This window comes from Polypterus senegalus, chromosome 14 (genome assembly GCF_016835505.1).
Source record: "Polypterus senegalus isolate Bchr_013 chromosome 14, ASM1683550v1, whole genome shotgun sequence".
Lineage (NCBI taxonomy): Eukaryota > Metazoa > Chordata > Cladistia > Polypteriformes > Polypteridae > Polypterus > Polypterus senegalus.
In genome coordinates, this window is record NC_053167.1 from 55,888,416 (window position 1) to 55,914,917 (window position 26,502).

The window sequence follows — 26,502 nt, forward strand, 5'->3', positions numbered from 1 at the left end:
GTTCTGTTATTTCACCGAGTAATCATTTTCGTTTGTTTGTGCTAATGCGATCTTTACTTTTTTTTTTTTTGATGCTTTCGAATTTTACTACTTTCATATTCTCTAACCTGCTCTGCATGTGTATCGCACCAATGTTTTTAATGTCTTTATGAAGTCTTATTGCTGACCCCGATTGGACCTACGAGGTTTTCAATTCCACTTGGTCCGGGCTGATTACTTACTTATTTTCCAAATTTGCACATAGATTATTATTGTTCTTTTTTGCCTTCTTTTCCCTCCAACGCTTTTGGGTCTCTTTTTGATGTGCTGCTCTTTCATCTTCGCTTAGTCTTTGACATGCCATCTAGAACGTATAAACTTTTTAAGAGCTGAGAGCACATGAAGTGCGTCTGCCAAAAGCATTCCAACAACTGAGAGGTTAGATGTCCGTGATCTTGTTTTAAATTGGTTGTTCTCGTGGGACTTTAAAGTGTCTTTCCAAGAAGGTCACATCTCGTCCCAAGATTTTTTTTTACATAATACAGAGATCAGTAGAATTTGAACCTCTTAATCCCTCAACTCATCCTTGTTCTCAAACAATAATACTGCAAGCATCTACTAAATGATCATTATATCCATACATGAAAAAGGCACCAATATAGAGGATTAGCTGTTGTTAGTGGTAGTGCCTGGTACTGCCTTGCAGTAAGAAGATCATTAGTTCACGTCATGGGTCTTTCCTGCATGGAGCGATTTGAGTAGTGTCAAAAAGCAGTATATAAATGTAAAGAATTATTATTATTAGTTAGGACTAATGGCTAAGATCAAATCATTAAAACAAATTAACAGTCTTCTAAAAGGTGTATTACAACGGGAAAAAAGCACCATACCAATACACATTATAGCAGCAATAGTCATCTTTCTGAATTTCAAGTTGTAACTTTAAAGGAGGAGTTTGTTTAACAGCAACGCTGCCATTAAGAAATGGATTATAGCAATGACCTGCAGCCACCCTCTTGGCCCAAATTTAAACAACAATGCTGTAGAATGACCAGTATTATTGAATGAAATGCTTCCATACAATGCAATGTCAATTCAGATTTTAAAACATCCTTAATCCTTTACTCAAAACACCTCAACCAAAACTCTAGCCTTCCCCTTTGTCATTTATGTCCATACACATAGTTCATTACCAATCTTACTAATTAAAGTAGAAGCAGCACCATTTCTTACCTAAATTGCAGAGTGTAATTTTGATAAGAGATACAGAGTCTAGTAATCTGAAAAAGCCATGGAGCAGAGCTGCTTTTTGTTTGCATTAACAGAATGTACCATTGGAGCGGCAATTCTCATAGCTTGGTTGGAAGAAGGAAAAAAAAAAAAGACAAACACAAAGGGATTTAATATGTCCCCAGTTCATCTGGGAGCACTGGAGGATCCCCAAGGATAAGCCAGAATCTGTTGCTGGGGAAAGAAAGGAAAAAGGGAATCCTGGAATATGCTACTAGGCTTGTTGCCATAGCAACTCTCACCGGAAAGAGAGAAACAAAAATAGATCACCAATCCTCCCTTAAAAGTTATTGTGGAACAGGCAAGTTAATGAAAACATTTAAATCATACATAAAAACTAACAGTTGCATTAAAAAAAAAATCCCCAGCTTCATCCCAACTACAAATAAAATAATCAGGGATGCCCAAAAACGAGATTTAAAAAGTAAAGAAGTTCACTGTTAAAAATAGGATATGTACATAAATCAGGAACAAGCCATAAGCAGCCCTGGGTGGTACAGACACTAGTCCACCTCAGTGAAAAAGTAAAAACAAAAAAAAATTCCAAGTAATTTGTAGTTATTTTAGCCTTGGGCAGCACGTTGGCACAGTGGGTAGCGCTGCTGCCTCGCAGTTAGGAGACCCGGGTTTGCTTCCCAGGTCCTCCCTGCATGGGCTTTGCATGTTCTCCCTGTGTCTGTGTGGGTTTCCTCCAGTTTCCTCCCACAGTCCAAAAACATGCAGGTTAGGTGCATTGGCGATCCTAAAGTTGTCCCTAGTGTGTGTGTGTGTGTGTGTGTGTGTGCCCCCTGTGCTGGCTGGGACTGGACCCAGCAGACCCCCCGTGACCTTTTATTAGGATATATAGCGGGTTAGAAAATGACTGACTGATGACTGACTATTTTAGCCTTCACAAAACCCGTATCACTAATATGTTGAATATACTGCACTACATCCATACCAAGGCACTTCAAGCAATAATCATGCCCAATTTATTAGTAACAAAAACTATAGGATCATATACATTTTCAATAAACGGTGTTCACCCCCTTTGAAGTTTTCACTTTCTATTGTTATATAGTATTGAATCACAGTGGATTCAACTTGGCTTTTTTGACATTGATCAACAGAAAGATGAATGTTAAAAGTTCAAACAGATCTCTGCAGTGATCTAAATTACAAATATAAAACACACAAAATAAAATTACTGCAGACGTACTAACGATTTCAATCATTCTTTAGTAAATGCACCTTTTGCAGCACAGACAGAGATTTCCTGCAGACTGCAGTCATTTTTTGCCAAGGATTTACCTGTATTTTACTGCATTTTATTCTTTAGCCTCAAAAGTCGTAACAGGACCTGCTACAGAAAGCCATTTCCACAGTATGATACTGCCACCTCCTTGGACCATGGTATGGATTGTGTTTTTGATAATCTGCTTCCACTAATCATGGTGTTTAGCTCAATTGCCAAAAAACTAAATTTTGGTTTCAGGCCTCAAACCTTCTTCCGGCTAATTTCATAGGTTCCCATATGCCTTCTGGAAATTTCTACCCAAGTCATCAAGTGTTTTTTTTTTTTTTTTTTAAAAAAAACCACACACACACATACCAGAGTGGCTTTCTCCTGGCCATTAAGCTGCAACTGGTGAAGCACAATCTCTCCAACCTCAACTTGACACTGTAGCTTGTAACTCCAGTGTTACCACATATCTTAGTGGCCTCCCTCATTAGTCTTTTTCTTACAAAATCATATTGACAACCTGCTCACAATACCACAGGACCACAATACTGAGGACCTTCCAGATGCTATAATACTACTAGATATTACAATCAACTAAAACCCCTTGACTAAAGAGAAGTTCCATTATTTGGGGGTGGGGGGTGGTGTTACTTATAAATTTTAATCTTAGATCTTAGTCTGTTTCTGCTGACCAGTGCCAAAAAGCAAAAATGAAAGCACACAGGGATTCAATGGGGTACAATAATAAAACATAAAACTTCCAAAGGGGTGCAATAATTCCACCCACCACCTAAGTGCTGAACCATCCATATAAAATGAGGACTCCCAATGTTTGGTCATGTCCAGCATTCCTTGCCTTTTTTGCATGATGTGCACTTAACATTTGAAATAAAATGCAGCATAGCACTCTGACCAAGTTCAACTAATATGTTGCCCTGTAAAAGTAATAATGAAGGGAAAGAAGAAGAAAGATGCTGACTAAACTAAAGTACTGCCAGTAACTTGGTTCCAATTCAAGCACTGAGACATTAGAGACAGTTCACAAGATTTCCTTTTCATGTATTTTTTCTCTAAAATGGGTAAGACATTCAATTCACTGTATGTCACACACAAATGTTCTGACAGTAAAAGTCAATGTTGTATGGTAAATTAAACCACAATTATGTGGTTAGTTTATATTGTTATAAAGTTTATAATAAGTTTATATTGCTTTTAATGAAAATTCACCCAAACTTTAGCATGGTACAAGATTAAAGAAGAAAGCATTACATTCAGTTATGATTGAAGCTACTTTTTTGCGCTACAGGGTGAAATTCATGCTCCAAATTCCCATTACCCTAGAGGTATTTACTCAGAAGGCACTTGAGTCATCCCTGCCTGCTTGCTTGCTTTCTATTTTACATCTTTTTATCAAAAATATTCAGGAGTGTTTCTCTTACTTCTTACTTTTTTTAAGGCCGATAATTGATCACCGATTTCATGTTACCCGATTGCCCAATTTTTTACTTCTTCCTTTATCCAAAAAAAAAAAATGCACACACACAACAATTTACACTAAGGTCCTGTGTAATCAGATGGTACTAAAATAACATTTCTTTATAACATACTAATATGTACAAAAATGTTTTTCCATAATACAAATGGCATAAAAGAAAAGAAAATACTTCTCATAATAACCAGACATTCATAATTCTTGAGGTATTTTAAATACACCATTTTAATAATGCAATATTTGCCCTTTAACAAAACTTATGACACACAGCAACTAATAAACACAGCACATATCTTTAAACAAGGCGCATGTGTATTAAATGTTCAGAAACTGTTTATCAAGACGACAAGTAAAATGCTTAACAGGTTTATAAGTAAGGCCTTGTTCACACGGGCGTTAAGTTTTTGGATAAACGAACTTGCTCTGAACGTCCTAGACGTTTATGTTGCATTTTGTGGTGGCAATCGATTGACTTCTACACCGGCATTCGTTTGTCTCTGTCTAACGCCAGCCTGCAGCCCAAATTGTAGTTTGTGTGTTAACCTGTGGAGGCAGTGTCAGGAACTGGATATGAAAGCCCTTGTCGTTTTATTTGAGGTGCCTCCTTTCAATATGGACCATGGGATATATTGGGATATATCCGGTCCTCCGAAGCGTAAAATAAACGCGCAGAAAACGAACTAGAAGCGGTTTCCTTGCGTTCGTTGGGTTTTGAACGCCAAGAAAAAGCTGCATGCAACGTTTTTTTGATGCCGTATAAACGCGCTGCCGGACAAACGCACGTCACCAAAGCCCATGTGAACACTCTCATTGACTCCTACCTGTAGAAAACACTCGGCGCTTGATCCGCGCTCACCGGACGCTACAAACGCAAAAAAACGCTCGATTTTAACGCCCGTGTGAACAAGGCTTAAAAGTCACATCTTGCAGTTAAGCTAGCAAGACTATTATAACTAAGCAACAATTTCAATTTAGTCTTTATCTTTTCTTTTTCCAATTGAATTTGTAAGCTGCTGCACTTAAAAAAAGCTTGCTGTCCAAACTCAAATGGTGTCTGTTTTAATTTAAAGGACAAAATGAAAAGGTCTGAATTCATTAAAGAAGCTTTTCTTGCCATTATCTAACTGCACAGGACAAATGCTCCGATTCCATTTTTCAGTTTATTACTCCACTTTCTTTAATGTAAAAGCGAATACTCCAAATGTCTCTCGGTCTCTTGTTAAACAAGCCTCAACTTGCTTTGTTTCCACTATAGGATACACAAAAAATAATAACTTGAGTAAAGGAGCACTGCAGCTAAATTACCATAAAGCCTACAAAAGCAAGGGCTGAAAACAGCTTTCGTTATTGGCCAATTTACCAATCAAGTCTTTTTTCATGAAAATTGGCCGATTTATCTGAAAATGTCTAATCTTTTTTAGGGTTTCTAAAGTATCAATCCTGGTATCATTTATTCAAATAAAAACAGATTACTACTACTAGTAAAATATTGGAATTTAATGAATTTTAGTAACACTATAGCACTTTGAAAAAAAACAAAAAAAAATAGTAAATCTGTCAAAAGAATGCAGTTGTATGCAACATGATGTAATCTTAAATATGTCTTATCAAATATGTAGCATACATCTTTACTTTTGTTCCATCACAGACAACTTTTTCCTGGCTTGTTGCAGTTAATACATTTTTGTATAGTTAATATCACTTTCATATTCATACACTTTAATAAAGTGGTTTTCAACCTTTAATCCATGAGGATATACAAGGGCTCCAATGCACAAGCTAGGATATTTTCTTTCTTGTACCATCCTTGTTTTTGAGCTTATATTTATTCACAAAATCCTATTTGATGATAGTGCTATTACACTTTTTAAAGTGTAATACATAATTAATAAGCTGTCAGAAACAGCCTTACTTTTTTTTTTTAAATAATACTTTTCATAGTGCCCAGATTTCCTAATTAACCATTCTGGAATAAATAATAATCAGTGACTACCATCTACCCATCTTCCAAACCAGTAAAATTTGTCACTGCAGTTATTTTGATAACTTTTGAAATTAAGCCTAAAATGATTATTTCTTAAATAAAAAAAAATTAAATGCAGAATTAGTTGCTGCAGACATTTTATCATAACATAATTATAGAAGCTAGTTCATTATTCTCTGGATTCAGCACAAGTGAATTTCCATCAGCAACAGCAGCATTTAACAAGTGGAAATGCAGAGACATCTTCTTTCCACATAAAACAATCAAGTCATTAGAAAAGACAAAAGCATTGGGTAGGACTGTGGCAACAGTTATTTATGCTGTGGAAGGGTGGCCTGCCCAAACACATGTGAAGCTTTAAAAATTGAGCGAAGTAGAAGCTGCAGCATGTGTGAAGAGAACCTACCATTCATGAGACTGCCCAATCTTTGGCACCATACTAAGATGCTGAATTTCTTTATGGTAGTGAGGCATATCACCTTTTCACTTTTTTCTTTTTGGATCATTGCTAACAGCCAGTTCTCATTCGAAGTATAGCTTAGTAGCTGCAATGCATTGTGCTGCACAGACAAATGAGATCAATCACTAAACCCCAAATTTCTGAGTGTTTGTGGGGAGTCCGGTAGATTTTTTTTTTTTTTTTTACCACCCTAGAAAACCTCAAAACACATTCAACCATTACTGGTGCAAATGTAATTGAGTTGAACTATGCTCCCCAATATTTAATGATTCAACTCTGTTGCTGTTATTTTCAATCATCATGCAGTTCCCCTTGAAGGTTATTCCAGTTGAGAACCACTGCTCTAATGTATTTTCATACAAAAGACAAATTGTAGCAGTCATAGGTCCTGGGGGATTTTCCAACCCTGCCTATTAGTCTCCCATCTGGATTTGTATTTGGGTCTCTCAGATAACAAGATGCTTAAGTTTCCTTTAGCTCTACAGTAATAACACTCCTGATACATGCACATCCAGCTAACACATCCTTGCATGGCAGCTGGTCGGTAACATATTTATATATTTATTTTTTTAAACTTCTTTTACCCAGATTTAAAAAAAAAGGAAATCCACAAGCTTTATTTTACTCCTAATACCAACTAACAACTGACAAGTTTCACGCCACTCTAACAATTACTCATAATACACACTCTGGCAGCAGTTACCTTTGAGCCCTTCTACTGATTTGTGCACAGAAGCACACCTATTATCTATCAGAATGCTAGGTAATGCTCTGCTACTCAAATAATTGATTTGATAGGAGCAATTCAGCACTCTTAAACTAAAAGAAGCACAGCTTCCTCACTCACTCACAGTGCGGTAACCTCCATCCCCAAGTGAACACAGCACAAGGCAGTTTTTTCCTATCCTGTATGCATTGACTTAATCAGCTTGAACTACACAGCACTAGTAGTGGGTAGTATTGTTAAAGGGGCATGTTCACTTATTAGACACAGTTCACATACAAGCCCATACAGAAAGACATTAGTTTTCAACATATACACACTAACAGAGGAAAAAATAAATAAAAATCACATTTGTTTCCTTTTGCATACACAAATTTATACTTTATGTTTAAATGTGCTCAAATTTTTTCCAGTAATTTTTAAATTCAATTTAATACTACATCTACCGGATTACTGCCCTTTTCTACCATAGTCATTTTGTAACAAAAGAAAAGTAACATTTTGAAATAAATCATGAAGGAGAAAAATTCTTTAATCAATTCTATTAGATGTTTTCTGCATGGAGGCAATGAAGTTAAAAATCCAGAAATATACACTTAAAAAAAAAAATAGATACATTTGTATGATGGCCATTTTTTTTAGTGTGTAATGTTAATTTTACTTCAAAATGACACAGGTGTAAAACAAGGCAGTCTAAATGGCAGCAACCAATTCAACTTTTCAACAATTTCATAATGCTGATATTGATTATAAAAAAAAGAAAATGAAAGAAAGAAAGAAAAACCAATGACAAAGAAATGAAATTGTGGGTGCGAGAACACATTGTGCACAAGTGAATGAGAAATGCACACATCTGTGACTAATCTCTAAAGAAAGTCAAGGTATACACTGCAAAAAAAAAAAAAATAAAATAAACTAAACATAATATATAATAAAAAAAGTAGGTCTGTGTCCCGAGTCCCTCACAGCAATCCAATTAGACGGTTTGGCTTTTGTAATTTGACAAAAGAGGAAGCGCGAGATGCCCAAAGAGGAGTAAAGGTGCAAACTGAGAGAATCACCTTCAAAGATGCAAAGTATAAAACCAAACAGGAGGTGACACTCACTTTCTCACAGGCAAGGCACTGAAAGTATACCTAGGGCAAGGGGTAGAATAATGAAAACTATTTGCTATAACCGGCCTTCAGTAAGTACCATGGCAAATCATATATAAACGTTCAAGAGAAGGAATCCCAAATTAAAACTATAAGAACCTCACAACTTCATTTAAGGGTTGCAGACCTACAGATTATTTAAATTCTAATCAAATCGCAAAGATTAATACCCTACACTGCATACACTAGAAGAAAATGGTGGGGAAAACCCCCACACACACCATTTGATTTTGCTAAATAGACAAATGCTAGACAACTATATTCAGTATAGAATAAAACCAAGCAGAGAGCACACAAATAAGATTAACAGAATCTATATGTGCATGGTTTTCTAAATGGAAAACTCCACATCAGTACTTACAAATACAATTTTAGAATATTACTCCAATGGCAAACCATTCAGCAAAAGCCAGCTGCTCCTAACTAACAAAGCAATGTCACAGCAGTAATAATGATTACAAGGTCACACAAAGCAGAAGGGTAATGCTGCTGATCAGGCATCACATGTCAACTTATATACAGAACACATAAGAACCAACACAAAAATTAAAAGATTGTATTAACTGCCATTGTAAAAATGCAGTCATCTTTTCTTCCTTGAGTACTCAGACTTAACTATTAAATTTGATTCAATATGTTCCTCATTTAAAATGGATTTGTTTAATTTTGGACAAACTTTTGATTATATGAAACAGAAACATTAGGTTTACTGTGGAGAAGAAAAAGTAAAATACACAAAGCAAAAATATTATAATACAGTAGATGCAATAAAGACAGACCAATTACTAGTTTACTGAAAGATTAAAAACACTACCAAAATACATTAATGATTTAAATTATATTCTGAACAAAATGGTCATATTAAAAAAATGTTATTGGCAAATTAATTATAAAGAAAGGTCTAGTACTGAGTCGAAGTTATTACTCATTAGACACATTTTACTGTCATTATATTAAATAAGAATGGAGACTTTAAACCATATGTGTACACAAAAGTAATCAAAACATGTTAAAATAAAAAGGGTGCCATAAAGCTCTCCTGGAAGTCTTAAATATACTGGACCAAGTAAAGTGCAGTGATTGATAAATCAATAACTTATTTATCAAACTTTGGTCTGCTGGGACCAGAAATTTTCTCTTGCAGCACCACATAGATTCTCTCCAAAGACTGTATATAAAAAAAAAAGGGAGAGAGAAAGAAAACACACAATAACAATAATAGATTTGAACAAAGACGTTCATTTTATGTTGGGTTTTAATGTAAAAATTTTATTTTAGTGCTTCAGGCACTTAGACTAATAACAATAAGATATTTAATAGGTTCAACTGTTTTTTCCCCATCTCTACAATGCTCAATATATAAGAAATAAAGTGCAGTATTTTCATGGCATCAGTAGTAATATTTTCTCTTCCTCAGTCAATATTTTATCATTACTTGTATTTTTTTCTGTTGCATTTTCTATACCACTTTGCAAGATCTACACAACTTACTGTAAAATGTATTAAACTAAAAACCTGTACACATACGTTTTAAAATGTGAAACCAGACTATATAGTATTTTCCAAAGAATAATAAGCAAAGAAAATTAAAGACATATGAATATGTACTTTATGCAGGAAAATGTTCACATGTTGTCAGTCTGCTAAAACATTTAAAAACAAAATACTAGGATTTTAAATGGGAAATCAGTTATTCTCAAATTTGAATGACATTTTTAAATGTTTTTTTTTTTTTGTAATTTTAACCTGAAAAACCCACACCAAAAAAACACTCCCACTGAAAAACTGTCAGGACTATTAATTATGCATCAAGCACTTTCATTTAACTTGAAAATGGAGACACAAATACTTCAGCAGCAACTTAAATAGTTACGTAAGGCAAACAGAGCATTCTGGCCATTAGTGAGTGAAAAAAGAAAGTGTATATACTCGTATGACAGGAGAGAAAGACTTCTCTAGACAAAAATAACCCAAGTCTGGTTTGAAAATGTTCTCTTTGCACGGTACAGAGTAGATCACAAGAAAATAAGAAGACATAGAAGACAGACATGTCAACACTGAGCTAACACATTCCAAAAATTCCTAAACTTAACAAAAAAATATGAAAAAAACCTATTGTGTGCAAAAAAAACCTAAAACAAAAAACAGACCTAACCTGCCAACTATAGCTTTCAGTTATTATCTATCCAATACAACTCTTAGATGCCTCTAGAATCTCCGAAGCATGAATTCAACAAGATGTTGGAAACATTCCTTAGAGAAATCTTCACCAGTTTTGGTGATCATGTGTCAAGTCTGATCTTTTTGTTCCTAGTTGACAGGACTGGAGCCCGACATGGTATTCTACCTCCACAGCCTAAGTTTTAGAGGTGCTCACTAGGATACAACTGTTGTAAAGACTTGCCTTTTTTAGATTGCAATTCACCTCCAAAGTCTCTCATGAACAAGGCAGCACATTACGTTTTTGTTTTTTTTTTACTCATCGCTCCATTGTTCATAAAATCTACAGACTGAAGTGCATTAAAACTCCAGAAGTACAGCTGTTTGAGATCTTCAAATTGCCACATTTGGCATCATCGATAATATCTTTAACCACATATCTTTCTTATTCTAATGTGTAGTTAAAAAGCAACTAAGCATTTTGACCATGTCTGCATGCTAAATATGCCAAGTTATAGCCACATAATTATTTGTTTAAAGCTGCAAGATGAATGAACCAACAAGGTCACAATAAGACTCAGGTCTGGTCAAAACTGGTTAAAACAAAATGCAAGTAGTATGAAAACCCAAATGAAACCACACTAGCAGGTTTAGGTGGCTTACATAGCCTTAAGACAGAAAATCACTAGGAAAGGAGTAACACACAGTTTAATTTAAATTTTTCCAAATTAGTTTAACACCTAAGACCAATAAACATCACAACCAATAAATCATTAACAGAATCAATAATTATAATAGGTTTGTATAATAAGTTAAAATGCACACGTCAAACTTCAACATAGATAAAATAGCAAACATGTTTTAATAAACAAACTTTCGAATTTCATACACAGGGGTGGGGAAAGAAAAAATAATTGCAAAAAAATGAAGTTTAACATTGAAATAAGCAAGTCACAAATACCAATACAGTACAGAGACAAAGGCCATTCAGAATTTTTACCTGACCACAGTTGTGGCCAAAGGTTTTGACAATGCCACAAATATAAATTTTCACAAAGTTTACTGCCTCATTTTTTATGATGGCAATATGCATATACTCCAGAATGTTATGAAGAGTGATCAGGTGAATTGCAATTAATTGCAAAGTCCCTCTTTGCCAAAAAAACAAAAAAAAAAAAAACAACATTTCCATTGCATTTCAGCCCTGCTGACATAATTTCAGTGATCCTCTTGTTAACACAAGTGAGAGTGCTGATGAGGACAAGACTAGAGATCACTCTGTCATGCTGACTGAGTTCGAATAGAGAGATTAAATTGTTGTGAAGGCAGCTTCAGGGCGCCCAATAAAGTCCAGCAAGTGCTAGGACCGTCTCCTAAAGCTGATTCAACTGCGGGATCAGGGCACCAGCAGTGCACAGCTTGCTCAGGAATGGCAGCAGGCAGGTGTGAGTGCATCTTCACACACAGTGAAGCGATGACTTTTGGAGGATGGCCTGGTATTAAGAAGAGCAGCAAAGAAAACGCTCCTGCTCAAGAAAAACATCAGGGACAGACTGATATTCTGCAAAAGGTACAGGGATTGGACTGCAGAGGACTGGAGGTAAAGTCATTTACTCTGATGAATCCCCTTTCCGATTGTTTGGGCATCCAGAATAAGATTGTCCAGAAAAGAAAAGGTGAGTGCTACCATCAGTCCTGTGTCATGCCAAAAGTAAAGCAACCTCAAACCATTCATGTGTGGGGTTGCTTCTCAGCCAAGGCAGTGGGCTCACTCACAGACATTGCCTAAGAACACAGCCATGAAGAGAGAATGGTACCAAAACATCCTCCAAGAGCAACTTCTCCCAACTATCCAAGAACAGTCTGGTGATGAACAGTACCTCTTCCAGCATGATGTAGCATTGTGCCATAAGGCAAAAGTGATAACCAAGTGGCTTGGGAAACAAAACACTGAAATTTTGAGTCCTTGGCCAGGAAACTCCCCAGACCTTAAACCCATTGAGAACTTGTGGTCAATCCTCAAGAGGTGGGAGAAAAAAACAAAAACTCACAAATTATGACAAACTCCAAGAACTGATTATGCAAGAAAGGGCTGCCATCAGTCAGCATTTGGCCCAGAAGTTGATTGACAGCATGCCAGGGTGAATTGCAGAGGTCTTGAAAAAGAAAGGCCAACACTGCAAATACTGACTCTTTGCATAAACTAGTGCCCTGTGATTTCTGTGATAAACACGGAATTAATGCATAAAAACTGAAATGTGTGGAATTTAGACACTGAAAGAGTGACGGTTACAAAACTTTCCAATATATTAAACAATTGAATTATCTGTAGTTCTATCATTCAGATTTTCTAGTTTGTTGTTTTTGAAGCGAATGCAATTCTTTGTAGAGATTCAGTTGTGCCTCTGTGCACATGTTTTCTGTATATTTTCTCATTAAAGGCACGCGAAATAGCCAGCTACATGAGACAGAAATGTCGAAGTAAGCAGCATCAGAAACACTAATTACATAGAAAAAACTAAGAAACACGAGCTTAACTGCAAAATTGAGGGCACAACAATATCCTGGTGACTTTTATGAATCTGGACAACAACTTTTCTGCATGTTTTGCCAGCATACCACAGACTGGACATGAAAAGATTCTTGCAATGACCACATCAAATCTAAAACCCATCTTAAGAACAAGGAGAGATTAAGATCAAAAAGTGTTCCCCTTCAGGTAACAATAGAGGAAATAAAATCGTCAGACGCAAGACGCCAGTTTGTGAAGGAGTTTGTGGCCATGCGAGTTAGACATACCACTTGAAAAAATGATGAAGATGTGTTCTTTCTTTATTAAGCATTGTAATCAAGGAGGCGCACTGTTAGAAAATGAGAACAGTCTTCATCAAACTCATCTACCCCATGTCTTTGAACAACACATGGACACTGTTCTTCAAACGTTTTGTGGCAATAAAATTTATGTTGTAGTTGATGAAACCACTGATAGCCGAGACCACAGTGTTCTCAAAATAGTGAGAGGAGAGTAAACATTTAGCTGTAGGCAGTTCTAATTGTACACAAAATTATATTTAACTGGTATTAACCTACAAACCTGGGCAGAAGAGCAGGCTTCTCCTCAGATGCCAACGCACCCTTAAAAGCATGGCTTTCTTTTTTTCTATTTAATTCCCAGATTTAGCATCTTGCAGATTAGTTTGCTTTTGCTTTGTAATTAATTATTTTAAGAATTGCAGTAGATGAAGCTACAGATGTAATGATTCATGTTTTCAATCTGTAAACATTTAAGGTTTAAGAATCATTAGAAATAATTTACATAATTACAATTACAGGTACTGAAGACCAGTACTTTCTGGCAGATGTTATCTTTATGGAGAGCTGCAACGTTTTTCACCATTCACAGGCAGTACTTCAGTCCCTTCACAACAACCAGCTGAATCTTAATGATAGTTTAGCAGTGGTTACAGATAATGCATCATACTGTCTGAAAGCATACCAGGAAATTTTAAAAGGGGTTATGCCTAACAGTGTACATTCAACCTGCTTATGTTGTGTCATCAGTTTGCTGGGAGAGACCTGGCAGCACTATAAATACTTTAGTGAGGTTGCATCACCAGTGATGTGGGTAAAGTCTGCCTTCTTCAAGAAGCCTACCAGGAACCCCCCCCAAAGCAGGAAACATCAGGTGGAATAGCTGGTTTGAATTAGCAGGGTACCTTGCTGAACTTATTCACCTCTACAAAAAGTTATTTTTGGCAGAGAATACATCAGCTCAGGCTGTAATAAATATCCTAGACCCTAAAATTGAAGTTAACCTTCATCTCAGAAGGATGCATCAAACTAGTAACAGCTCTTACAATTCTGTAGGGCACTCACTGTCCTACTGCAGTCTCAGCATGCAATATACATCATGGAGGATTCCACCCGATTAATGGAACTGCAAAATAAGGTTCAGTTGCGTTAGTGTGCTGTTTCATTAAAAGGAATGTAAAGTGACATTTCATTATTGTTTGTTTTGTTGTAGCTGTTGCTACTTACAGTTTAAAAAAAACTTAATGTAATTGTCAATAAAAGCCTTTGAAATTTATGAAATACTTGTAATTATATTTCATTATACTATAAAACCATCTGACAAAAAGATTTAAAAACAATGAAGCAGCCAACTTTGTGGAAATTAATATTTGTGTCATTTTCAAAACTTTTGGGCATGACTGTATATTGCTAATTGGTAAAGGTGTGACAAATACCACTTTTATATGTATTTTCAAAGCAACATGAGGCACTGGAGAGCTCCAAAGAAGCCAATAGCCAGAACCTAAACAGCAAACTTATTTCATGTGTCAAGGAAACAGTCTCAAAAATAATGACAGCATATGTGAAAAAATAGGGAATAGATAAATAGAAACAGCAGTTGCAGACCAAAGCTTGCAGGCAGAGATAGACATTTTGCAGAATAGTTGTTAAATGCCACAAAAGTATAAAGTCAGAAATTACATCGGCACTTCAATCAGTTAATATAAAAACGAAACATTAGCCATGACTTCCCATTTTGAGAAGCTCACAGAGTGTTCTTTTTGAAACTGCTTGTATCCATCCATCCATCATCCAACCCGTTATATCCTAACTACAGGGTCATAGGGGTCTGCTGGAGCCAATCCCAGCCAACACAGGGCGCAAGGCAGGAAACAAACGCTGGGCAGAGCGCCAGCCCACTTCAGACTGCTTGTATCCAAGAAGCTTAATAAACTGATACAAGGATCACAAAACCTTAACCCTTGAACAAAGAAAAATGTAGTATGGTATGAGGAGTTATCTTTCACTATGTTCCTACCCATTCCAGATGGGTTTACATTAGGCAAAAATGAAAAGATGCTTTCAACCCACATTTATTCTAAAATATTAAACCTGATAGGAGATGTTTAACTCACATGGGCAGTCATCTCATGGGAGGCATTAGGTCAGATGATTGCTCTATTGATGGATATTAGCCAAAGAGGCCACTTTATAGGACCTGGTGGACCTTATGGTGCAAATATCATTCCCCTATTCCAGAATGACAATTCCCCTTATCACGGACATTCTACAGTACACAGTGAGAAGTAGACTTCTACTCCTCAATAGTTAAAGCACTTAAACAATGGGAACAGAGAGACACTGATAACCACAAGTGGTAGCCTGCAGTCCAGGAGGTAATGGAAAGTTTTTGCTCATTAAAGTAACACATTGTATGAAGAAAAAAAGCACAACAAGAGAAAGAAAAGTCTGATTATATATTATATAATCAGAGAAACCAGACCAATACTTCTCCAAAAAAAAAAAAAAAAACAGGAAAAATGGCATCATGCATGATCATATACAGCCGGTTTCTCCTTTGAGATAACAGAATCTGTGAATTTCTTCTTCATCCAACCTACAGCCTAGATATAGCTCCCTTCAGACTGCATCTGCGTTCATGAAAGAATGAACATGATTATAAAATCAATAAGGTTGCTCAGGCAGCAGCATGTAGCTCTTTACGCATGGCTGAACAGGGTTTTATAGAAAAGGGGCCTTCAACCTCCCAGAATGGTGACTGGGACAATGCTTTGAATCTGATGGGGATTTTGTATGAACGTAAACAAAAGCACAAGTACTTGAATACGTGTACAAAAGTTCCCACTGATATGTTTATACTATAAAATAAATATGATTTAACACAAGCCAGTAAACTCTAAATGATTTGACAAGAGTCCAATTATTATAAACTACACAATTATGACTTCCAGAAAGTTTATTGTGCAAATAAGTATCCAGTGAGGTGCACAAAGGAGGATTTCTCACATTAGGGGGCTACATACAGCTCAGTGTTATATCAGTACATCTAGGTATTCATTTTCAAGAAATAAGTACCACAACTCTATACTGCACAAGTAGCTTTAAGAAATTGATTTTTCTAATTTTGGTTAGGATAGATTATATATAAATAAACAGAGAGAGAGAGGTGTTTACATAAAAGTATGGTTAACAATATTTACATATCAACACATGCACTACACACTAGTTACAGTACAGTTTGTTTTCCACTGGTCAGCAGTGTAATATTAATGTGGCTACAAACAAAACCTTCTCAGCAGTTTAACACTAATGTTGCACTTCTTCTCAACACCGTTTTTAAATTAGTTCCCTTAATTTTGGCTATGCCAGTAGCACTCCCATTGATTTCACTGTTCAAGAAATAGCTGGATGCAGAATTTATTTCTTCAATAAAAAAATAAAAAAAACATTTCCAAAGTGTACATATCAACATGGGAGACCCACATTGCCTTTAGTGTAAAAGATCAAAAAGGGCATATGGGCAAAAAGCTTGTAGGCAGTTTATTAATTTAGAAATTTGCGTTTACATTGCTACATTCCTCTTAGAAAAATATGAAAAGTATACATCTGCCAATCGCATACAATGACACTTTGCAAGGCAAACCATGCACGTGAAATCTGTCATGAAACTGGAAACACCATCTTCACATATGTAACATCATTTAGATTATGAACATCACAAAATAAAATTAAAAATGGCCATATACTAAAATTACAGTAAGTGTAACTTGTGTCTATGCCTTTGTGTCATGAGTTTGGGGTAAATCACAAGGTGGCATAGTTTGCAGGATGCCTGGCCGTCTTCCGTTGGCAGGGATTGTGTTTCAACACTCGTACAACTCGGTTCACGACCAAAAATTTCGCCAAACTTTTGCCTCGGTTCATGACCACACACTTAGTATACGAACAAGCCAGTTTCCCTTTCGGTTTGTGCACGCCGACAATTTTCGCACATGTTGCATTGTTCTCGGTTAGACGTGTGTGCCTGCCTGCGCGTGCGTGCCTGCCTGCCTGCAAAAGAAACCCAAAAAATCACAACAGAGAAAACACCCCTCCATCGCGGAGCCGGACTCTCCCTCAAAACTGTAACCTCCTCTCCACCCAGTTCCTCCTCACTTCATGCCAGAACTCGACTCATGCAAGGTTAGTTTTCTTGGTGGTTTATAGTTTTTGTATTACAGATTTTTCAAAAGTTAATTTTTTAGTTTGTAGCGTGAATTGTTGCAATGTTACTTTTCTCTTTTTTCAAATGTTCCTTTTTTTCCCCTGTGCTTAAAACTCATTTTCAAAAAAGTGTTTACCGTACAGTACAGCGATCGGGCTGTAAGGCTATTAGCATGAACTCCTGTTTTTAAATTAAAGTTCGGATTTGTTCAAATGTTCCTCTCTGTTCAGAGAGAGAGCGCGTGCTGCTGAGAGAGAGAGAGAGAGAGAGAGAGAGAGCCTGCTCGTGCAGCTGAGCAGGGAGCCTGGGTGTTTTGTGTTAGTGTTATTCAATGTTTTTACATTAGTTTACTATTACACTGTGCATTCTATGGTGTAATTAACTATATTTGTGCTTAATCTTTAAAAAAATATATATTTACATACAGTTCGCATGGTCTGGAACGGATTAATTGTATTTACATACAATCCTATGGGGGAAATGGCTTCGGTTGAACCGAGGTTCCACTGTATTTATTTCAACTGTCAATTTTTTCCCTCTCAACAATTTACTTTTAACAGAAAAACATAATGGAATAGTGGGCGGCATGGTGGCGCACTGGTAGCGCTGCTGCCTCGCAGTAAAGGGACCTGGGTGCGCTTCCTAGGTCCTGCTTGGAGTTTGCATGTTCTCCCAGTGACTGCGTGGGTTTCCTCCGGGTGCTCCACCTTCCTCCCACAGTCCAAAGACATGCAGGTCAGGTGCATTGGCAATCCTAAATTGTCCCTAGTGTGTATGTGTGTCCTGCAGTGGGCTGGCGCCCTGCCTGGGATTTGTTCCTGCCTTGCGCCATGTGTTGGCTGGGATTGACTCCAGCAGACACCCATTGACCCTGTGTTAGGATATAGCGGGTTGTAAAATGACTGACTGACTTAATGGAATACCTTTAATAATAATAAAAAAAAAAAAAATCATATCACTCCACTTTCAATACATAAAACCAAGCGCACAACTTTACCCAAAACTTTGACAATCCGGCATTGCAGATATGCCGATGACCCGAACAGCATTCTGTTTAGGCTAATCAATACCTTGTTCATTTCCTTTACAATTTTGCACAACCAAACAAAAAGTGGTACAAAAGAACCATATTGGGCGGCTGAAACATTGGCTTGCTATCCATCTAAAATGCAAAACCGATTAGCCAGACACAAACTGGGTTTAAGGAGTTATTTTCTCTTTTGATGTTTGTCACTTTGTTCTTACAAAGCGGATGCAGTAGTAGCCATTGTTCATTAAAAACAAAATATATACGCTGTATTTTTTAAAGAGCAAGTTTGTTGTTTTCTTGACATTACCGTTAGGGGGCGTTCTCGTGACCATATTCTTAAAAACATTAATGTGCTTTAATGAACATTCGTGCCTGGATGGAGACTCACGCCCTATCAATGTTTGCATCCCACCTTGCACCCAGTACTTTTTGGATTGGCATCCACTCCCAGTCTGCGTGATCTCTTAGCATTGACAAATACATATTAATACGCAATCAATATAACACGAGATATTAAGGCGACAACAAAAACTGAACGCAGCAAAACGCCTCCAATATATTGTGTGGATATGGATTGTGTAAAAAAATAACACTTTTAATCAAATCAAAAACACCAACGAATCTGTTATTCAGTTAGAAAACAGCAACATCCTCTTATTTGTTATACATGGAGCATGTAAGTGCGTAGGCTTAAAAAAATAATAATAAAAGGATTTTGCCACCAAGTGCTGCGTAGACAGCTACAGGAATTAAATATCTCACACTCATTATAACCATGTATTCAACAGTAAATTTAAAGTTCCCAGGTTAGCAAGGATTGATGTTTATCGTTCGGCACAAGATGTTTTTCGTGCATTACGGCCGGGTTGGGTTCTTCATGGAAAAAAATTCTGATCAACCCCAGCTTCAACCCATTGCAAAAAGAAAACAAAAAAGGTTAAGAACCACGGCGTCGGAAAGTATTTATTACTGCGTCTACTATGACGAAGTCTCTCGAAACCTTGAAATAAACTATACGCGGTGACGAGCCTCGCGCACCAGTTGCTTTCTTGTCGGGTAAGTGAAAGGTAAGCGCGCGTCCCAACAGTGGAAAAAGGAGCGCGAGCACGCGCTGTAATTTGAGCGAGTGGGAGGGGAGATGTGCGTGTGTGGGGCGTGGGCCCGGCGTCGTCCTTCTCCTCCAGCGTCCTGGAAGATGCGCGACGGGTGAAAACAATATTGCGGCTTGGGAAACCCTGTATAACCCACAATAAGTGCCCGCAACACATACGACACTATATACACAGACGTTGTGATCAAACCATAATGAGCACACGTTACTCGTAGGCATTTCAAAGACTAGGTGATAATGATGCGTTTCCCGAATGTTTTGCGAAATAAGGTTTTTTTTTTAGATAATTCACCTTTCCCGAGCACATGGAAAATTGTCCAATGAATACACTTAATTAAAATGCATCGCGATTTTTATAGAAGAGGGAATTAATTTAGTTCAGCGACCCTGTTATCGAAATGTACATCGAATTCTGTCCTGCGTACCTTATAATGAAAAGACGATGGTATGGTTCGTCACAACAAGCGAAATGCCAGCTGAGAGTCGGCGACTTCCTCTGTCGAGCGTTCTTTCCACCACGCGTCTGTAAAGCTGCTGCTGGCTCCTCACCGATCACACTCCGAGCTGTCGGACTGCAGGGCGCAACTCCGGTGAGCTGGGACCGCCCTTTCCTTTAATTTAAAGCAGCAGAGTCCGCGTATCGCGCAAGCCTGCTGGGACTTAATAAGTGAAGGAACACTGAAATAAACTTGTTAAAAAATGTAATGTATGTGCCATCTATGCCTACTGTCTTTATCTATTTCTATTATCATTGATAGTGAAGAAATTAGAAGTATAAAGGCTAAATAACTAAAATATCAACACACTGAACTCCATCTCGAGGACTATTTACATCAATAATAAATAGCACAGGTAGGTTAAATGAATGTCATAGCTGTATTTTCACTGAGAATTTGAACCTTAACCCTCACGTCTGATATATATATATTGTAATATTTTATTCTTTAACTTGCTTACAGTACAGATAAGGGCAATGGCCGAGTTTGGTGTTATTGAAAAGACAATTTAACAGACGAGCAGACTTTACCTGAGCATAGGCCGAAGGTCCTGGTTTGTAGGACGAGGATGACTGAGACTAAAGGTAAAAACACTGTTCACTTTACATATTATAAATAGATAGGTGGACTGTTATTTTTTTCAAGGGGAATTTGAACTTTTACAGTAGTTCAAGGAATATACTATAAGTACCCCAAAGACACACAAGAATTACACAAAAGTAGAACACATTCAGACTTTGCTAATAACAAGTGATCAGTTACAGTGAGGTCTCACGGTTATATTACCATAGGTTTGAAAACAATAGCAATTAGGTTAGATTTTAGGCCTAATGAAATTAATGTGTCATATATTTTGATACTGCATTTGGTGTGTACATAGTTAATAATGTTCCAATATTTTGTGACATCAATTGAAAACACATTTTTAGTCAATCTATACATCGTAACACACAGCCTCCAAATGATCAGAGTAGCTCCTCACAAAACAATTGAATAAAATTCATGAATCACCCTCTGTAGGATAATGATACACACAAAGTGCAGATCAAAAACTAAACACAAGTCAAAGACAAGAACTACAGATGAAAAAGAGTTTTGAAATTGACAAAAATAAGTTTGGAAATGGGTTTTATTATCTGCTTATTTGGATGACAAGGTGCTTTGAACAATGACATTTTTGTTGTAAACATGGGGTTCTTAAGCACAAGAGTCTCAAAAGTATCTCAAAATGGCCACCAGAGGGGGGGATCCATCAAACCCTGGCTAGTAGCAAGACAGCAACTGTTGAATCTTTATAAGTAAAAAGATGATTTTATCACAAAAAATGTTCTTGTTGACAGTGAAGCTCTGAAGAGTACAAAAAATAAAAGATGCCTGAAATAGGAAATTATAAAGCAATGTCCTAATACAAAAACCCAAAGAAAAGTGTCGAAAAAACAGTGCAAATTGTTAAAATCCAGAAAATCACAAAATTGCAAATTAAATTAAATCAAAATCAAATAAACTCACCAATGCCAGGACATTCAGTGAACAGCAAGGGACTGTGGGTTACCTTAGCCTTTATACGGCTGAGGGCAGTCTCTTGATGGTGATAGGCAGGTGGCCCTGCCTCCTCAGGATCCTCCCACAAGACACAGAACATAGCAGTAGATACATACAGACATAGAAACATTATTAACACTATCAATGTAATGAAAAATGAACAAAATGGAAATAAAAACAGCTTTTGAATCTCAGTCTTGACCCTGTCTGAATCACAATACCTTTAACCAGTTGCTGCATTACCGAGATTTCAAGATATGCCTAACAATGTGGGTCGCTGTGCTAACAACAGGATACACAAAATAGCAGTACCCATTAACATCCAAAATGCCAGTGGAACTGTCCCAAAACATATTACAATTAAAGTACTAATCAGTTCAAAAACAGATAACAGATTTGTGGTCTAGAATTTCAGATTCCTAGTCAAGATCAACCCCCACCTGTAAAAACACCTGATTTGTGTTAATAAAAGACACAGGTATTACTAAAAAACAGATTCATAACAGTTATATGCCCTGCCCCCTTAAAATAGATTCTCAGGTTATAGGGCCGCCATAATGATCAGTTGGAGGACCACCCTCTGCCTATTTATTCAACCCTGCCCAGGGTTTGTTTCCTGCCTTGCGCTCTGTGTTGGCTGGGATTGGCTCCAGCAGACCCATCTGACCCTGTAGTTAGGATACAGCGGGTTGGATAATGGATGGATGGATGGAATTGTGGAGTAGGTTTTGTTGACTCTGAGTTGCCTTTTTGGCATTCCCTTTACCTTTCTTTTTGCCTTGTTGGATTATTTTTGATTATGTGTTTTTTGGTATGGTTTCTTCTGGTCCTTTTGAAAATTTTCCTTAGAGAGGATTAAGAATTCTATTAAATTAAGGCTTATCCCTTTTTGTGTCTTTATGTGGAAGAAGAAGCCTAATAAGAAATTTAGGCCTCAGCCTAGTCAAGGCCTACATTTTGAAGGCAAGGTCTAATTCAGACCTTTTTGAGTTTGATGTCTACTGGAAAGCCCAGGGCTCCATTTAAGAGGTTAGACCTTATATTCTGAACTTTTGTGCATTTTGGTATCTTGTGGTAGAAAATCATACCACCTCCCTTTAATGCCTCTTTTTTGACTAGCATAGTCCCCAATTCTTTTAATTTGTTTTTTGTTGGACAGTATTTTTTAAAAATTGACTTCAATAATCTCAATAAATGTCAATTTTAAATATAATGTTTTTGCTTAAGCTTGTAGGAGAAACTCATAACTATGAAGTCTTAATTTAAAAGCCACAGTATTGTCACATGTATGGAGTACAGTAAAATTCTTAATTGCATGTGCTAATCAATATGCAACATGTTGCCAATTTCGGTATAACAAACTTACCTTAAACCATCTTTTTTAAATCAAGATTTTTGTTTTTCTAAAATCAAATATAAATTCACTGGGTCAATTTTGACATAGAGTGGCCACTCGTCTCAACAATTCTTATTAATCGAAAATAGGGTTAATTCACTGCTAAGATTTCCTAAATATGACCATGGTACCTCAACATTTAGATTTAAACTGTAGAGATATCCATTCCTTTTAATATTCAAAGATAGCATTTTACATACAGTACTCTTGCATTCTTATTTATATAAAAGAAGTAGTACCTAATTTTTCTGGATATTAAACTATAATTTTAAAATGGTGCAAGTGTCCAGCAGCTTTTAGCAAACTCAAAGTAAAATGTATTTATAACAGGAAAAGCAAAACTTTCATCTTCAGTTTTATTTTTGCCTTAGTGGCAAAACATAATGTTTATAATATTCAGATATCTTCTGGTGCAGGACATGCTTCAATTATTATGATTTTAGACTGAAGTCCAAATTTTGACACAACTGACTATTGCATTCCTTTTCATTAATTAATGTTACTTTTTGTTGTGAAAATCTTTTTGTCACTTGGTTAATTTGTATTTAACAGATCATTTTTATTATGTGCAGCATTTTAATAACAGTACTTCTTTATTACTATCTGCAGTACGATTAGGTATTCCCTCAATATTAGGTTCTAGAGCTATTTCTGTCTTTGTGGCATATTTTGTCATTCATGGATAGGATAATTGGTAACTCTAAATTGAACCAATATGAATAAGTGAGAGAGAGTATGAGCATAAGAATGTACTGTGATGGATTTGTGTTCTGTATAGGTTTAGTTCCAGTCTTACACCTAATTCTGCTAGGATAGGCTCTAACTCCCAGTGACTCCACAATTGCAAAGAATATGTCCAATACCTGCATGAATGGAAATATCATTTACCAGTATATTTGTTGTAGATTGTATGCTAATGACACTTACTTGTATTTATCAGTAAAACTAAGTTTAAATTGTATGTTTATATTTGCATCATTAATTAATCATACTAATGACACAGAACAGTAAAAGACTGAATATTTGCTGCCCTTGAACTTAGGCTGGAAATATACATTTTTTTTACTTTGTGGAAATTCTGCAGATAGCAAGACAGTACCAAACTAAAAGGGAATTAACTTTATTTTAGACAATTCACACAAGATTTATGTGTTAATTATGGAAACGATGTAATCTTTAGTCATCCATTTTCACAATAAGATCTGCAAATCACAGCTTAAAATATATCAAAATTAAATTAGTTTCTTTACAAACATTATATTTAAAACTTGTCCATTCATTTAATTGTTTAATCCCAAACCTACAATTATCAATCAATCAATCAACATTTATTTATATAGCACATATTCATACAAAAAAATGTAGCTCAAAGTGCTTTACGAAATGAATAGAAAAATAGAAGACACAATAAAAAATAAACATAAGTCAACATTAATTAACATAGAATAAGAGTAAGGTCAGATGGCCAGGGTGGACAGAAAAAACAAAAAATAACTCCAAAAGCTGGAGAAAAAAAATAAAATCTGTAGGGGTTCCAGACCACGAGACCGCCCAGTCCCCTCTGGGCAATCTACCTAACATAAGTCAAACAGTCCTCTTTGTATTTAATATTTAATTAAAATATTATACTTGGGATTATAAACAGAACTACAAATGTCTTACATTTAAACCAGAAACATTTTTCAGTCATTTTTTGACAAGTAAGATTGTGAGTGGCTTTGCTTTCCTTTACTTTATGGAAATTATTAAAACTGTTGCAGATCTTCCTGTGACTTCTGAAGAGCTGCTACTGCAACCAGCTTTTCATATTAATTTTTAATATTTTGTCAGGCATTGTAATTGTTATTTCTAAGTCTTTCCTATTTTTTTTTCTCTCTGTGATTTTTAGTTGCATTTGGTGTCACTGATACTTTCACCAGGTTATCTTTCTTCATACTCTGGTAGGGGACCTCAGAATGTCTGGGAGACTAGCATGAACAGTAACAAATTCTAATCAAAAATATCACCCTGCAGTGTAATTTCATTGGCTTTTTCTAAAGACCCTGTGCCATAATAGATATATTTTCTCTGACATTTGTATATATTGTATTTTTGTTTTTTTCCCCTGTGTTGTCTATTGGCCTTAGCTACACTTGCCTTAGCTTAATGTCTTTTATCTTACTATCTGCAAATATTACAAGTGATTCCAATGTAATCTGGAAATCTTTGGTTCACTGCAAAGAAACACGCCATGACACTTTTGTGTTTAAATCAGTGAACAACTTGTTTGTGTCAGTTACCAAGAGCTTTAAAAATTCAAGTTCTTTTGGAGGTTAATCTCAAAGTTCACAAACCTTTGGCAGATTGTACCGTTTTATGCATCATTACCTCTTCTAGCCTACATCAAGGAATGCAGTCAGCTGCTTTGCTGATACAGGGTCTCAGCCCAAGGCTGAAAATAGAAAAACATTATAGAATTATTATGTGATTAAAACCTGGCACATCTGTTGCGACACATAATCTATTTGCTTTCCTTTCTTTACTGGACTCTGTATGTAGTAATCCAGATAAAGCATGAAAATAGAAGAGGAAGGGGAAAAAAGGAAAAAAATTTGGATAAGTGAAAATAAATAAGCTTAACAGTATTTTGCAGCTTTCACATCTATTATGTTATTTTTATTATACAAGGATATTCACATCTAATTCAAAAGGAAAACAATTATGAAATACTAAACTTATAATCAAGAAATGTATCTGGTGCATATTTTTGGAGTTTTTGTTAACTGTATTATATTTGTAAATGAGCAAAGAAACATGACTTGATATAGAAGTGTCCTATATAAAAATAATTAAAATACAATGTGTCTTAACGTCATACATTATGAGATTGTGATTTCATAAGCTACTTTTACAGTGAATCTTGTTGTATATGATAAACATTGATAACAAAAGTGGTGCAATTAGGATACAATGCATGATCACAGAAAATCATGAACAACAATACTGTTGTTCTACTGTATTAACATAACATACAATATGTAATCCACATTTAAAGTATATTGTATATTAAAAGATACCACAAAAAACATAAACTGTTCTAAGATATAAATATATTATGAAGGAGTAGAACTTCCCTGTTAGAAAACTTATCTAGTCATACAATTTAAATCAAAACTTGAATTGACTTGACTTGACTTGAAAATGCCCAAAATACAAATTTGGCATGGTGGTCTTACATACAGTATATCCTCTACCTTCTCACTTTTCCTGTTTAACATTTAACTGACTTGCAGATAGTTTACCAATACTTTTGAATACTCCTTATTTATATGTGTATATAAGAATCATAGAATAGTCAATATACTGTGCTTTTGCTGTAATATTTTGCAATTAAAGCACTAAATAAACAAAAAAATCACCTGAATACACAAATGCTATGGGTAAACATCAAGTGTTACTACATT

The 26,502-nt window shown here is 36.0% G+C and overlaps 2 protein-coding genes across 3 annotated transcripts in view; one reads left to right on the forward strand and one right to left on the reverse strand.

Annotated features, from left to right (window-relative positions):
* Positions 1–20,197, reverse strand: part of ndrg3b (ndrg family member 3b) — a 95,088-nt gene extending 74,891 nt beyond the window's left edge. For both annotated transcript variants that reach the window (XM_039735333.1, XM_039735331.1), the window contains exon 1: positions 20,050–20,197. The gene's annotated coding sequence lies outside the window, so the exon portion shown is untranslated. The remainder of the gene's footprint in view (positions 1–20,049) is intronic.
* Positions 20,198–20,682: 485 nt separating this feature from the next.
* edem2 (ER degradation enhancer, mannosidase alpha-like 2) overlaps positions 20,683–26,502 on the forward strand; it is a 49,757-nt gene continuing 43,937 nt past the window's right edge. Inside the window, exon 1 of the mRNA XM_039735329.1 lies at positions 20,683–20,705. The gene's annotated coding sequence lies outside the window, so the exon portion shown is untranslated. The remainder of the gene's footprint in view (positions 20,706–26,502) is intronic.